The sequence below is a fragment of the Crocodylus porosus genome, unplaced genomic scaffold (assembly GCF_001723895.1).
Source record: "Crocodylus porosus isolate Cpor-Errol unplaced genomic scaffold, CroPor_comp1, whole genome shotgun sequence".
NCBI lineage: Eukaryota > Metazoa > Chordata > Crocodylia > Crocodylidae > Crocodylus > Crocodylus porosus.
The window spans coordinates 28,264,663-28,277,307 of NW_017728950.1; the positions used below are offsets into that span (position 1 = coordinate 28,264,663).

At 45.3% G+C, this 12,645-nt stretch overlaps 1 long non-coding RNA gene across 1 annotated transcript; it reads right to left on the reverse strand.

Annotated features, from left to right (window-relative positions):
* Nucleotides 1-1,564: 1,564 nt before the first annotated feature.
* LOC109323351 lies at nucleotides 1,565-10,823 on the reverse strand. Its single transcript, XR_002104630.1, has 3 exons — nucleotides 10,597-10,823; nucleotides 5,899-5,907; nucleotides 1,565-1,576 (listed from the first exon to the last, which is right to left on the reverse strand). It is a non-coding gene; the product is annotated as an uncharacterized LOC109323351 (long non-coding RNA).
* Nucleotides 10,824-12,645: the final 1,822 nt, after the last annotated feature.

Consider the following 12,645-nt stretch of genomic DNA (forward strand, 5'->3'; position numbering starts at 1 on the left):
ATGACTGCTTTGCTGCCTGCAGGAAAAGGGAGGCTCAGGGAGCTCATAGAAGCCCAGGCTGGGAGATATGCAGCAGAAGGGGTGAGGGAAGGTTTTCATTAAAGGGACGGAGGGCTTGTTCCCCTTTTGGTGTTTATGTTGTAGCGCGGGGGCTTATAGTTTGAGTTACAGTTTTATGCCAGCAATTTGGGTTGGGGCTGTAGGGGCGGTGTATGGAGGTCCCATTAGTGTCTAAGTGGCACATAATTGCCTTGAGCCCTGCCAGGGGTTGGCTCAAGGTGCAAGCAACTGTTGAGCCCAGAGTGGGCAGAGTGTAACGCCACTGAGCCAGAAAGGGGCTAGCTGCCCAGTGCCTGAAAGCACCAAATATCATTACAGTAACAGTCATATAGGGGAGGTGCCAGGTGCCATGTGAGGAGCCCCTAAGGCAACTGGTGCCCAGTGGGAGCAGAGGAAGGCTGAGAGGGCCTACTGGTCTGGGGGCACAGGGCTGTTACTGAGGGGACTCAGGGGGAGCCCAGTGGGGTTCAAAACTGGCTCAGGCTCACATACAGCCCATGGGCAGCCTCTCTTTTATATACTTTAATAAGATCAAGGCTTGGTGGATGAGATCCAAAGGGGAGAGCTGCAGCCAAATCTGAGCCAGGCAAGGGCTGCACAGCCACCATGGAGCATTACGGCCACCCCAATGGCCACAGATTTGCTACACAGACACCGTGCTACTTTGCAGTAACCATGAGCTGCTGCATAGCTTGAAAAAGCCATTCCTTAGTAACTCCAGTTACTGCACAGTCATTTCGTACTTGTTTGTACTAGTATTTAGTAGCATAAACTACTAGTATAAATAAGTACTAAATGACCATGCAGTAAAGACTGTGCAGTCAGAATTTCAAATCTCATGTAGCTGTGGCCACTGTGACTGCTTGTTCTAACTATCCAAAGTGAAAAAGTGGTCTGCCTGTTCAATGTGAATAGTGGTCTCTATTCAAAGTGAAAAAGATAAAATAAACAGTGTTGGGAACTTGGAGCAGGCACAACTGCTGATAGCTACACAAATAGTACAGACAGGAAGGTGGGCCTACTTTGGTTATGTCCTGAGAATCCTGGATAACAGGTTCTTCAGAGTCCACAGCCGTATAAGGTCCATAGTAGTAACCTTGCAGGTTAGCATCCTGAGTAAATTTAAAGGAAGCCTTATGGCAGGAGTGGATTGAGTTTTATTTTTGAAATTTGAAGGATTGGTTGAGGGTGGAGGGGTCACGTTTGTAGGCTATTATCTGTAGCCATAAGGGTTGGGAATGCATGTTTAATATGAAGTGTGAGACTCTCACTTCATGATTTGACTCTAGGATTGAGGGTTTTAGGGGAAAAGGCAAAATGTCACAACATTTCCAATACAAATATGTAATTGTAACACTGCAACAGCAGTCAGGATGCCTCTTCTTTTCCTCATACTCTCTTTATGGATCAGGCACACTGCTGCCAGCAGAAGTGGTGTTTTCTTCCAACTGATAGATAATCACAGCACATGAAAGACAAACTCTGGATGGAGGTGGCTATGGTGGGAGTTGTACTGCTTTTACCTGTGGCTACTCTAAATCAGAGCATCTTTCCTGGCCAGTCTCTGGGAGACTGATTCCCCTTCCACATTTTATAGGGAATGATTCCCATTGAAGTTGACAGGAGCAACCCAAATCCTAGGGGGGCAGAACAGATAGATGGAAATGCCCTGCATCACATCCCCTTTTGCACAGAATCCTTTGCAAGTTTCCAGTGACTGATTGTTCTCTCCTCCTTATGTGCTCCTTCCTGGTAAAGCAGTGAATTTCACTGGCATCAGATTCTCATGATGAAGCAAAGCAGCCAGTGTAATTGTGCTAGCACCCATAATGCCTTCCCCCACTTATGACCAAAAGGCCGTGTCCTGATGAGCTTATATTTTTTGTTGGAAGCTTGAAGTGTTCTGTATTTATTTCTGCTTTACAACCAGCATAGTTGTATCCCAAAGTCATATGATATCACTGAACCATAATAATTCTTTAAAAATGCTCAATATAGCTATCCTATATTGAAAGATAACTGTAGCATTACATTAATAACAATGAGATAGTACGAAATATCATACCATGACTTTTCTTAGTGAAGTTATGTCCAAAAGTATAAGTCAAAGTAATATTTTTTGTAGGAAGAGTCTAAATAATGTTTTCCTACAGGCAATAATTTATTGATCTTACAGCAGTAGAAAACATAGCAGGAAGTGGCAGCCTGCAGAGGAAGAGGGAAGAGTGATAATGGTGTTTTATACTTTGTAGGCTGTTATGATGAACATTTCAGTAATATGTCTGCTGAAGAAAAGAACTTCAAAAAGAAGAGAAACAGCAAATCGTTTGTGTCAAAAACTGTAGACAGTGGAGAGGTCTGACACAAAGGAGTCCTGAAAGTCTAAAATAGTTCTCTGCATTTGGCTTGATTGGAGAGAAACAGCTGAAGTTACAAGGCTTTTAGGTTTACTGACTCCAAGCAGTAGAACTGGGACCTGTTCAGTAAGATTATGAGGATATTGTGATTCTCAAGACGGTTAGGAATAGACTGCATTGGATTTATGAGCTCTTCTGAGCCTAGAGTATTTTTAGTGTGGGCACATGAATTTACTGAAAAGATTGTACTTCCTCATGCAGGAAACATTCCTTGACTCTTAACAATGAATGTTACGCTCCTTTAACTTGTCCAATTTTCCCTGATTAGGTGGAATAAATTAAACAGGGAAAGTATATGTTTGGAGAACTTGGCTGTTTTCTCTAGTATTAATTGAAAATGAAAACCATTCACATAAAGCCAAAGATGTCCCTAAAGCACAACCTTTTAATCTAGACAGCTATTATAGCTGAAGCCATCTTGGGGAGGGAAGAGAAGTTACTCTGAATTTTTTTCCCCTTCAGCTGCAAATTTGAGGCAGTTTCTATCAAGTTTTTAATGGGGATCATTTCCCATAGAACATGGAAGAGGCATCATCAGTCTCCCAGTGGCTGGCTGTGAGAGATGCCCTGATTTAAAGTACCCACCAGCAAAACAATACAATTCACACCATAGCAACCTTTAACCAAATCCTGTCTTTCATGTGCTGTGATGAATACTACTCTTTGATCTCTTTATCAATAGATATGTTAGCTGGTTATAAAGGTTCTTCAAGCATGAATACATTGGCATGCATGTACTCTTATCCCTGTCTAAGGTAAAGAATCATTTTCCAAGCCTGCATATTTTATGATGTGTGTCTGTCCTGTTTGTGACCATTTGAAAATCTGAGCTTGATGTCATTGTAATCCTGGGACATCTTACATTTTATACTGCCACACGTCACTTCAGAATCAGAGCATTATAATATGAAGTAACTGTAATTATGTAAAGATTGCGGGGCATGGTATCTATTTCTAGTAGCAGGGGGCTGGGACTCCCTGCCCTTATTGCCCTCCCCCTGGGTCCTCTGCAGTCCAGCGGATGGGACTTGACATGGCAGAGTAGGTGCTTGCACAACTTCTGAGGGGAGTCTGTTCCCAGCTCTGGGTACATGGACAGTAAAGAAGTTTTTTCTTATGTCCAACCTAAAACAGTCTTCCCAGAGTTTGTGACCATTAGATATTGTCTTCCCTTGGGGTGCACTAGTGAACAGACATTCTCCCGGTTCCTGATGCACATCTCTTATATACTTATAGGCAGCCACCAAATCGCCCCTGAGCTTTTGCTTCTCCAGGCTGAAGAGTCCCATGCCTCTCAGCCTCTCTTTATAAGGCCTGCTCTCTTGTCCTCTAATATGTGCATGGCTCTCCTCTGGACTCTTTCCCCCCCGCACCCCGAGGTGGAGCACCTTGCATTTCTCCATGTTAAACATTAACACGTGTTAAACAATAAAACATTGTGCTCAGTTGATACCTATATACATATAACGGTATCTCATTTCAGTTATGGATTTGGGTTTTTTGAATCTGAGAATCTGCTGTTTTTAATCAGAAAATTTGAGATTGTTAAACAGAGAAAACCAGGATCCCCAGTTATGATCAGGGACCCAGGTTTTCCACTCACCCCCTAGCAGGGCTGGGAGAGGGTGGGGGGATGTAGACTGAGGGGCACCAGCACGGGTGGGGAGGCTGTGGGTGGTGAGTGAGTGGCACTGGCAGAGCTGGGGGGCTTTGAGTGAAGAGTGAAGGGCACAAGCAGGGGGTGGGTGGGGAGTTTCTGTTTCTGAATTTGATTTTATTATTGGATTGCAAAGTCTATACCCCTGACTATTTTTGGCTATTTTCTTTGAAACTGAATTCTTGTATATTAAAATAAGTCATAAGATAGTTATCAAAAAGACATTTGATTAAAATGGAAAAGAGAGGCCTAAATTGTATCCAGTTGTTAAGAGGACCTGTTCTCTCAGTTTGGACAGCAGAAGAGAGTCTTGCACTTTATGCTGCAGACAAAGGCTGCTTTAAGAATCCTAAGTGGTATAAAAAGTAGACACTGCACTCATACCAATTAAAGTTCTCAAAGCAACGTTTTGTAATGCAAAACTCAAGATAATGATGAATAAAGTCCAAGATTGATTTGAAATTGTAGTTAGAGATGTGCTATCTTTTGATCTAAATGAATAGTATAAATGTTTTTCACTATGGAAAATTGAAGTGTGAAAGCTTCAAATCAGCAAAACCTGTGTAGTTCTATTTTAATACAATAAGCCATTATTCCTAACATATGCAATGCTGAATTAGGAAGAAATGTCAACATAATTGCATCTGCATTTTAGGAAACATATGCTGAAAAATAGGGTTCTCGGTTGGCTACTTTTGTTATTCACATAATTGACAATTATAACCGATTCTTAAAAAGGATCTCTTTGCCAGAGGACCAACAAGTTGCCAACATAATGTTCTGTAATGGGGAGCCCTAACCCTTTTACTAGAAAGAGAGGGTCAGGGAATAAAAATCAGCAAGGCCCCTTTAAAACCAGAACTTTTGTAGCCTGAAGAGGGGAAGGATTACTTGCAGCTGAAAAGTCTTGTCGAAGCATCCAATTCACCACCCTTCTAGTCAGAGAGTTTTTCCTAATATTCAACCTAAACTTCCCTTGCTGCAACTTGAGGTCATTGCTCCTTGTTCTGTCATCTGCCCCCACTAAGAATAGTCTAGCTCCATCCTCTCTGGAGCCCTCCTTCAGGTACTTAAAGGCCACTGTCAAACCCCTCCTCAGTCTTCTCGTGTCCAGACCGAATAAGCCTAGTTCCCTCAGCCTGTCCTCATAAGTCATGTGCCCCAGGTCCCTAAAAATGTCATTGCCCCTGCTGGATTCTCTTCAACTTGTCCATGTTCTTTCTGTAGTGGGGGGCTGAAATCTTGACACAGTACTTCAGGTGTGGCCTTACCACTGCAGAATAGAGGTCCCCTCATTCTGCTGGCAGCACTTCTAGTAATGCAGCCCAATGTGCTGTAAGCTTTCTCGGCAACAAGGGCATACTGTTGATTCATCCATCTTATTGTCCACTGTAACCCCCAGGTCCTATTGTGCAGAGCTACTGCTTAGCCTGTTAGTCCCAAGCCTGTAGCAGTGCATAGAATTCTCTTGTCTAAGTGAAGGATTTTGCACTTACCTTTGTTGAACCTCATTTTGGCCTAGTCCTTCCATTTGCCTAGGTCACTCTGAATCCTAGTCCTACCCTGCAGTGTATCTACTACACCCCTCATCTTGGTATCATCTATGAAATTGCTTAGGGTGCAATACATCCCATCTTCCAGATCATCATGGAGATATTCAACAAAACCATCCCCAAGACTGACTCCTACCTGATATTGTACTGAACTTTGGTGGTCAACAGCTTATCTATATAATCTCTGCATGTTAAAATGTTTCCTGTTGACTTCTCAGGCCTGTTCTAATTGGGGTCATCTCACACCTTCTTTTGTTTTCTTCCCTCTAACAGTAGCCACAAAATATACAATTTGGTTTGGAGCAAGCAGTTGTCCAAGGTAGGGTGTTGCAGGCTCACATCCCACTCACTGCCATTCTGACAGTGAGTGGCCAGTGGCCAGTCCACAGCTAGATCAGATGGCACCATGCAGTCAGAAGAGGGCCTGCAGATCGGTCTTGCACCAAAAATTTCCATGGATAAAAGGAGTTTTCTGGCCAAGCTACAGGGGACAGAGAAAAAGGCTGCCCTTCTGGAGGCTCTCTCCACAGCCAGAACAGAACTGGCATGACCCCATGGAGGTCAGTTACTGGGCAAGGCAAGCAGGAGCTTGGGCCACAGCAGGAATGCCTCTGTGGTTCCTGAGTACTTGCTTACCTGAAGCATTGAAGCCAGAGACACTTCCCAGGACAGAAATCCCCAGTGGACTGGAAAATGCTGAGGACCGCCAGATGCCTGAGAAAGAGAAACCAGATATCAGTGTATTAGCAGCAACAGATGGGTCGAAGGGAACTGACCTGACCTTGATCTCACCTATGCAGGACTTTGTTAACAGGGTGTGAGGAAATGGGCCGTGGGATACTACAATATGTGGACAAGTGTGTGCGAGCGTAGAACATCAGCCCTCCAGAGGTATATACCCACAATAGGGGACTGTATGGGAGCCTTATGAATCATGCCACACAAAGCTCAGCGTACCAAAGAAAAGTACCAGACACAGTGAGCATTGTTGCCCTGCTCACTTGTATCAGTCAAGCAATTTCCATTCTAGTATTTTTAAGTTGCCAGTTTATCAGTTGGAGAAGCCATAACTACATTCCTGCCAAGAACCCCAAGGGAAGAATTTTTGTGGGAACAGACAGTGCCTGCAGCACACCCAGATACCATTGGGACTGAATTGGACCATCTGGGTGGAAAGGGATAGAGTGTAGGGGAGGAGAAGCCCCACAAAATAAGTACCAGCCGAGCCGCCTTGGGTCAGAGAGAAACACTGGACAACACCTAAAGGTGGAACCTCACATAACATCAAGTTATGGCAGGATAGTAGACCCTGGTGCAGTGTGCCCAGGTGAGCAGGGCATGCGAGGATCAGCACTGTGAGCATGGGCCTGCCACAGGGGATCACTGCAGACAGCTTTTGCTGCATATTTTGATGAGTATGTTTTCACCATTATGCACTTTCAAAAATCATTATGAATTCCCAATTCATAGCTATCCCAGTTGTCTGGGATGGTTTTCAAAGAGCACATCCTGCATTTGTGCAGAGAGCTGAACTAGATGCGACTTGAGGTCATTTCCCATTCTATGGCCACCCATAGTTTACTTTTCTCCCAATCCCTATAAGTCTTAACCGTTTTTTCTCTTCAGTTCTCTTTGCTTGATCTCTCTTTTGCTTTAACTCTCTTTTTCCATAGTAGGAGCCTACCTTTCATCTTCCCCCTCAATCCCACACCTCTCTCTCACCTCTGCCTAAAAACAGCCCTGTCTTGTTTTCTTCCAGGGTCATTGCTCCCCAGTCTTCTTGCTGTAGGTCACTTCCAGAATTAAGTTATCTTCTATAATCCCTTGCAGCATTACAGTACCTTGGACTGTTTGGGATCACTACCTCCCTCATTTTGTTGAATTAGCATCTGTACCACCACCGTTAATGCAATCAAATGAAGCAGGTAATGATAGTCTCCTCCTCTTATACAGGTTCCCAGCTTCCTGAAATGTTACTTACCCACTGCTACTCAAATCACAAGCTGGCAGTTTAGTGGCAGATAATGTACCCTTTTACCTTCTACATTCATTACTTGTAGTATATTTTCTAAGGTGTCAATTCCTCTCTACTCTGTTGTACGCACAAAAGGGAAGAATATGGCCCACAGTCTCCACTTTGCTGCCAAAGGTAGAAGTCCCACTCTTCATCTCTGTCACCCAGCTTCAAGCTACGTACAAATCACTTCACACCAAGTTGTGTGAAGATGTCAGAATTTTCCATCTTTCAGTTTCAAGTATATACAAGGACAAATCCAGAGTGGTGCTGAGATGCTCAGAATTCCTATTGCTGCAGCTCCTGTTCTGCGGGACTTGGCAACTATTCAGAATCTTACAGGATCCAAGCATCTGTGAGGTCTTTTCTGTCTCACCTTATACTTCATTTAATTTTGTTCACTTCCTTTTGTTCCAGTGTTTTCATGCTCCATGGCATTTGGAATGAATTCTCCTAAAACAAAGAGCATGTACTTTCCCCTTTTGATGAGGTCATACACAGTATAGCATGAGTTTCTGATGTGTCTAAGCGTTAGAAGTATACAGAAATGTATACTTCTGTATAGTTTGCTGTGTAGCTGACATTCTACATTTGATTAGATTTCCCAGTAGCCTTTTAAAACAGTGACAACACATCATGTATCCAGTGATGTTATCAGGGAAAGTGAAAAACCTCTGAGCCCACTCAGACTATACTATTTTCTTGCAACACTTATAGTTTTAGTGATGTTTGGGGTCACATGGAAGCACTGTCCTTTTCGTCTGGGCTGGCATTCACCAGTAACAGTCATCTGATCACTAGTCAAAAAATCAACTACATCTGAAGGTAAGACTTGAGCCCAAGCATTAACATTGGTGGTACACATGCTTACTGCATCCTTATTAAAGTATGGCGCCCAGAACTGGACACAATACTTCAACTGTGGTCTCACCAGAGCTGAGTACAGCAGGAGTATCACTTCCTTAGTTTTACATGAGATACATCAGTTGATGAATGCCAGTGTGGTGTTTGCCTTGCTGACCACTGCCTTATGCTGATGGCTCATATTCATGCAATGGTCAGTCATTACCCATAGGTCCCTTTTGGCTGTGGTGCAAGTCAAGCTGTCACCACTAAGCCTGTATGTATGCTAAGGGTTGTTTGCCCCCAGATGGAGCACCTTACACTTGGACGTGTTAAACATCGTCTGGTTCCAGTTTGCCCAACTCTCAAGCTTGTCCAGGTCCACTTGTGTCTGCAACCTATCTTCTGACGTGACCACACTGCCCCATAACTTGGTGTTGTCCGTGAACTTGGCCAGCAAGCTTTTCACTCCCCCATCCAAATCATTCATAAAGATGTTGAAAAACACTGGTCCAAGCACAGACCACTGAGGGACACCACTGGCCACTTCATACTAGGATGACACAGATCTGTTCATGAGAACTCTTTGGGTCCTACCCTGTAGCCAGTTTCCTGCCCACTGAACCGTTAAGCAGCTGACCCACAATCTTCCAGTTTTCTCACAAAGATATCATGGGATACTAGATCAAAAGACTTTTGGAAGTCTAGGTATATAACGTCCACCTCATTTCCCATGTCCAGGTGGTGAGAGACCTGGTCATAGAAAGAGATGAGATTAGTGAAACAAGACGTACTCTTGACAAAGCCATGCTGGCTGTCTTTCAGAATCACACCTTCTGCAAGCATATTGCACATAGATTCTTTAATGAGCTTTTTCAAGATTTTCCCAGGGATGGAGGTTAGGCTGATTGGCCTATAGTTGCTGGGATCCTCCTCCTTTCCCTTGAAGATGGGTGCAATGTTGGCCCTCTTCCAATCCTCAGGGATTTCTCCTGTGCACCACAAATTCTGAAAGAGCTTTGCCAGGGGTTCCATGATATCATCAACCAGCTCCTTCAGCACTCTTGGATGAAGTCCATACAGTCCTGCTGATTTATAAATGTCTAGCTTTTTTAGTTGGTATTGCACCCACTCAGCATCCACAGTGGGGAGGCTGTCAGTTCTGGAATGTCCCCTATGAGGCTTATCTCACTTGACTTTGCCCTTGTTCCGGTCAAATACTGAAGCAAAGTGGGCATTCAGGAGTTCAGTTTTTTTCCGAATGTCAATTACCAGCTGTGCTGAGGTTTTAAGCAGGGGTCCTACACTTCCATTTGTTTTCTTTCTACTGCTTACATACCTAAAGAAGGCCTTCTTATTGTCCTTGACTCCCATAGCTAACCTAAATGCAGTCGTCACCTTGGCTTTCCTGATCATTTCCCTACAAGTGCTAGCTACTCTTGTATAGTCCTTCTTGAAGACCAATTCCTAACTTCCACTGCGTGTACACCTCTTTTTTTTTTTCTTTTTAAAGAGGACCACAATGTCCTTATTAAGCCAGGAGGGCTTGGTAGCCCTTCTGCTGCCTTTCCTCTTTGCAGGAAGTTTTCTTTTGTGCTTTGAGGATCATATCCTTGAGCAATGACCACTCTTCATGGTTGCTGTGCTCTTCCTTGTTGCTGTAACCCAGGTTACCTTCAATATTCAAGCCATACACCAGATCATCTCCCTAGGCCAAGACCAAGTCAAGGAGAGTATTGCTTCTTGTTGGCCCTTGCACTTCATGGATCAGGAAGAGCTCCTTGATCACAATCAGAAGAACACTGCATGAACAATCTGATCTAGCCAAATGTTCCTCCCAATCTATGTCTGGGTAATTGAAGTCACCCATGACAACCAAGTCCTTTGCGTGCATGGCCTCTGTCAGTTCTCTAAAGAACTCCAGATCCAGCCCCTCCCCTTGGTTCGGGGGCCTGTAGTAAATGCCTACAGTTAGGTTTCTCTCACCCCACCCCTGTACCTTGAACCAGAGGGTTTCAAGCTGCTTATCTTTGGAGCCAGTGTCAGCCTCACATAGAAAGCTACCCCTCTGCCCTTTCTCCCTACTCTGTCCCTTCTGTGCAGGGTGTAGCCCTCTATGGCTACCCTCCAATCATGCAAGGAATCCCACCAGGTATCCGTGATCCCTACCACCATAATCCCTACCAGGTCATATTGCCCACTAGAGAGCAGGAGGGCTAGCTCCACCTGCTTGTTCCCCATGCTCCTGGAATTGGTGTACAGGCAACTGAGGTCCCCAACTGACACAGCTTGATTTTCTGAGATGCTGTGGGAGAACTGTTTGGTTAGCCTTTTCAAAAACAGTTGTGCTAGTATCCTCCACAAGGGAGCTTTTCTGTGTGTGAGTCCCTGGGGATGCTTCACTTGGAGTTTCCCCATACCCCAGCAAAGTCAGTTTAAAGCCCTGTCCAGCAGATTACCCATCCTGGCTGAGAACAGGGGGTTACCTCTCCACATGAGATGAATTCCATCTCATCCTAGGAGTCCTCTCTCTCTGAAGTGTGCACTGTGGTTGAGGTAACTGAACCCCTCATGGTAGCACCACTATGTGCAGTGTCTCTTAACCTTTTCCATGCAGCCTTCCCTCCTGGGTCCATGGCCTGCAACAAGGAGTACATAAAAGAAAACTACTTGAGCCCCTAGTCCCTTGAGACTAGCCCCCAGAGCCCTGTAGTTACTCCTGGCCATGTTGTTTGTGCACATATGGATGAGGAGTAGGGAGTAGTAGTAGAAGGGGTGGATGAGCTTGGGGATACTCTCTGCAACATCTTGGATGCGGGCCCCAGGGAGACAGCAGACCTCTCGGGATAAGGGGTCTAGAAGGCAGACAGGTCCCTCCATACCCTTCAGAAGAGAGTCCCCCCCCCACCATCTGGCATCTCCTCCTAAGGATGGGAATACTTACCTCCTGAGTACTTACCTCCTCCTCCGATGTCTCTGATAGAGTCTCTTCATGGGTAGTGAGGGGAGCATACCTGTTATACAGTGCCAGGGGAGGAGTGTCCCTAGCTCTACGTGCTCTGGACCTGGAGACGACTGTTTTCCAGGCAGCTCTGGGGGCGGGGAGAGAGGGGGGTGTAGTGTCTTTGTGGCCAGTCTTCTTTGTGGCCACCTCTTCCCCCTTCTCTTCCATTCTTCCTCTCTCCTCCATTTCCCTGAAGTAGGGCCTGGCAGTAGTTGTCAATATAATCTTCATGGGCCTTGATGATGGAGCTGGTGTGCCGCCTCCTCAAGCTACTGCACTCAGTCCTCCAGTGACTCCACTAAGAAGCACATCCTTGCCATGGCTCTGAGGTACTCCTTGTAGTTACCTCAGCAGAAGCTGCTCTTTAGGCTTCTGATCTCAAATTGATCCAAGTTGTGCAGTTTTCTGTAAGTGGCCTAAGTTAGATTGCTAGTGAACATAGAATCATAGAAGTAGGGTCTGAAGGGACCTTGTAGATCTTCAAGTCCAACCCCCTGCCTAGGCAGGAGAAAAAAACTGGGCTCAAATGATCCCAACTAGGTAATCATCAAGCCTCCTCGTAAAGACCCCCAGGGTAGGAGCCAGCACCACTTCCCTCAGAAGTTGGTTCCAGATCCTAGCCACCCTAACTGTGAAGTAGTTCTTACAGATGTCTAATCTAAACCTACTCTCCAACAACTTGTGGCCATTATTCCTTGTTATGCTAGGGGGCGCTAGGGGAAACGATGTCCCTTCAAACCCTTCTGGTCCCCCCTAGTGAGTTTATAGATGGTCACCGGGTCCCCCCTCAGCCTTCTCTTGTGAAGGCTGAACAGGTTCAGGTCCCGCAGTCTCTTATTGTAGGATCTGCCCTGTTGTCCCCAGATCATGTGGGTGGCCCTTCTCTGGACCCTCTCAATGTTGTCCACATCCCTCCTGAAGTGGGGTGCACAGAACTGGGCACAGTACTCCAGCTGTGGCCTGACCAGTGTTGTATAGAGGGGGAGGATCACCTCCTTGGCCCTACTTGAGGTGCACCTGTGGATGCATGACAAGGTCCGGTTAGCCCTGCCAACCATGACCTCGTATTGTCGGACCATGTTCATCTAGGAGTCAAT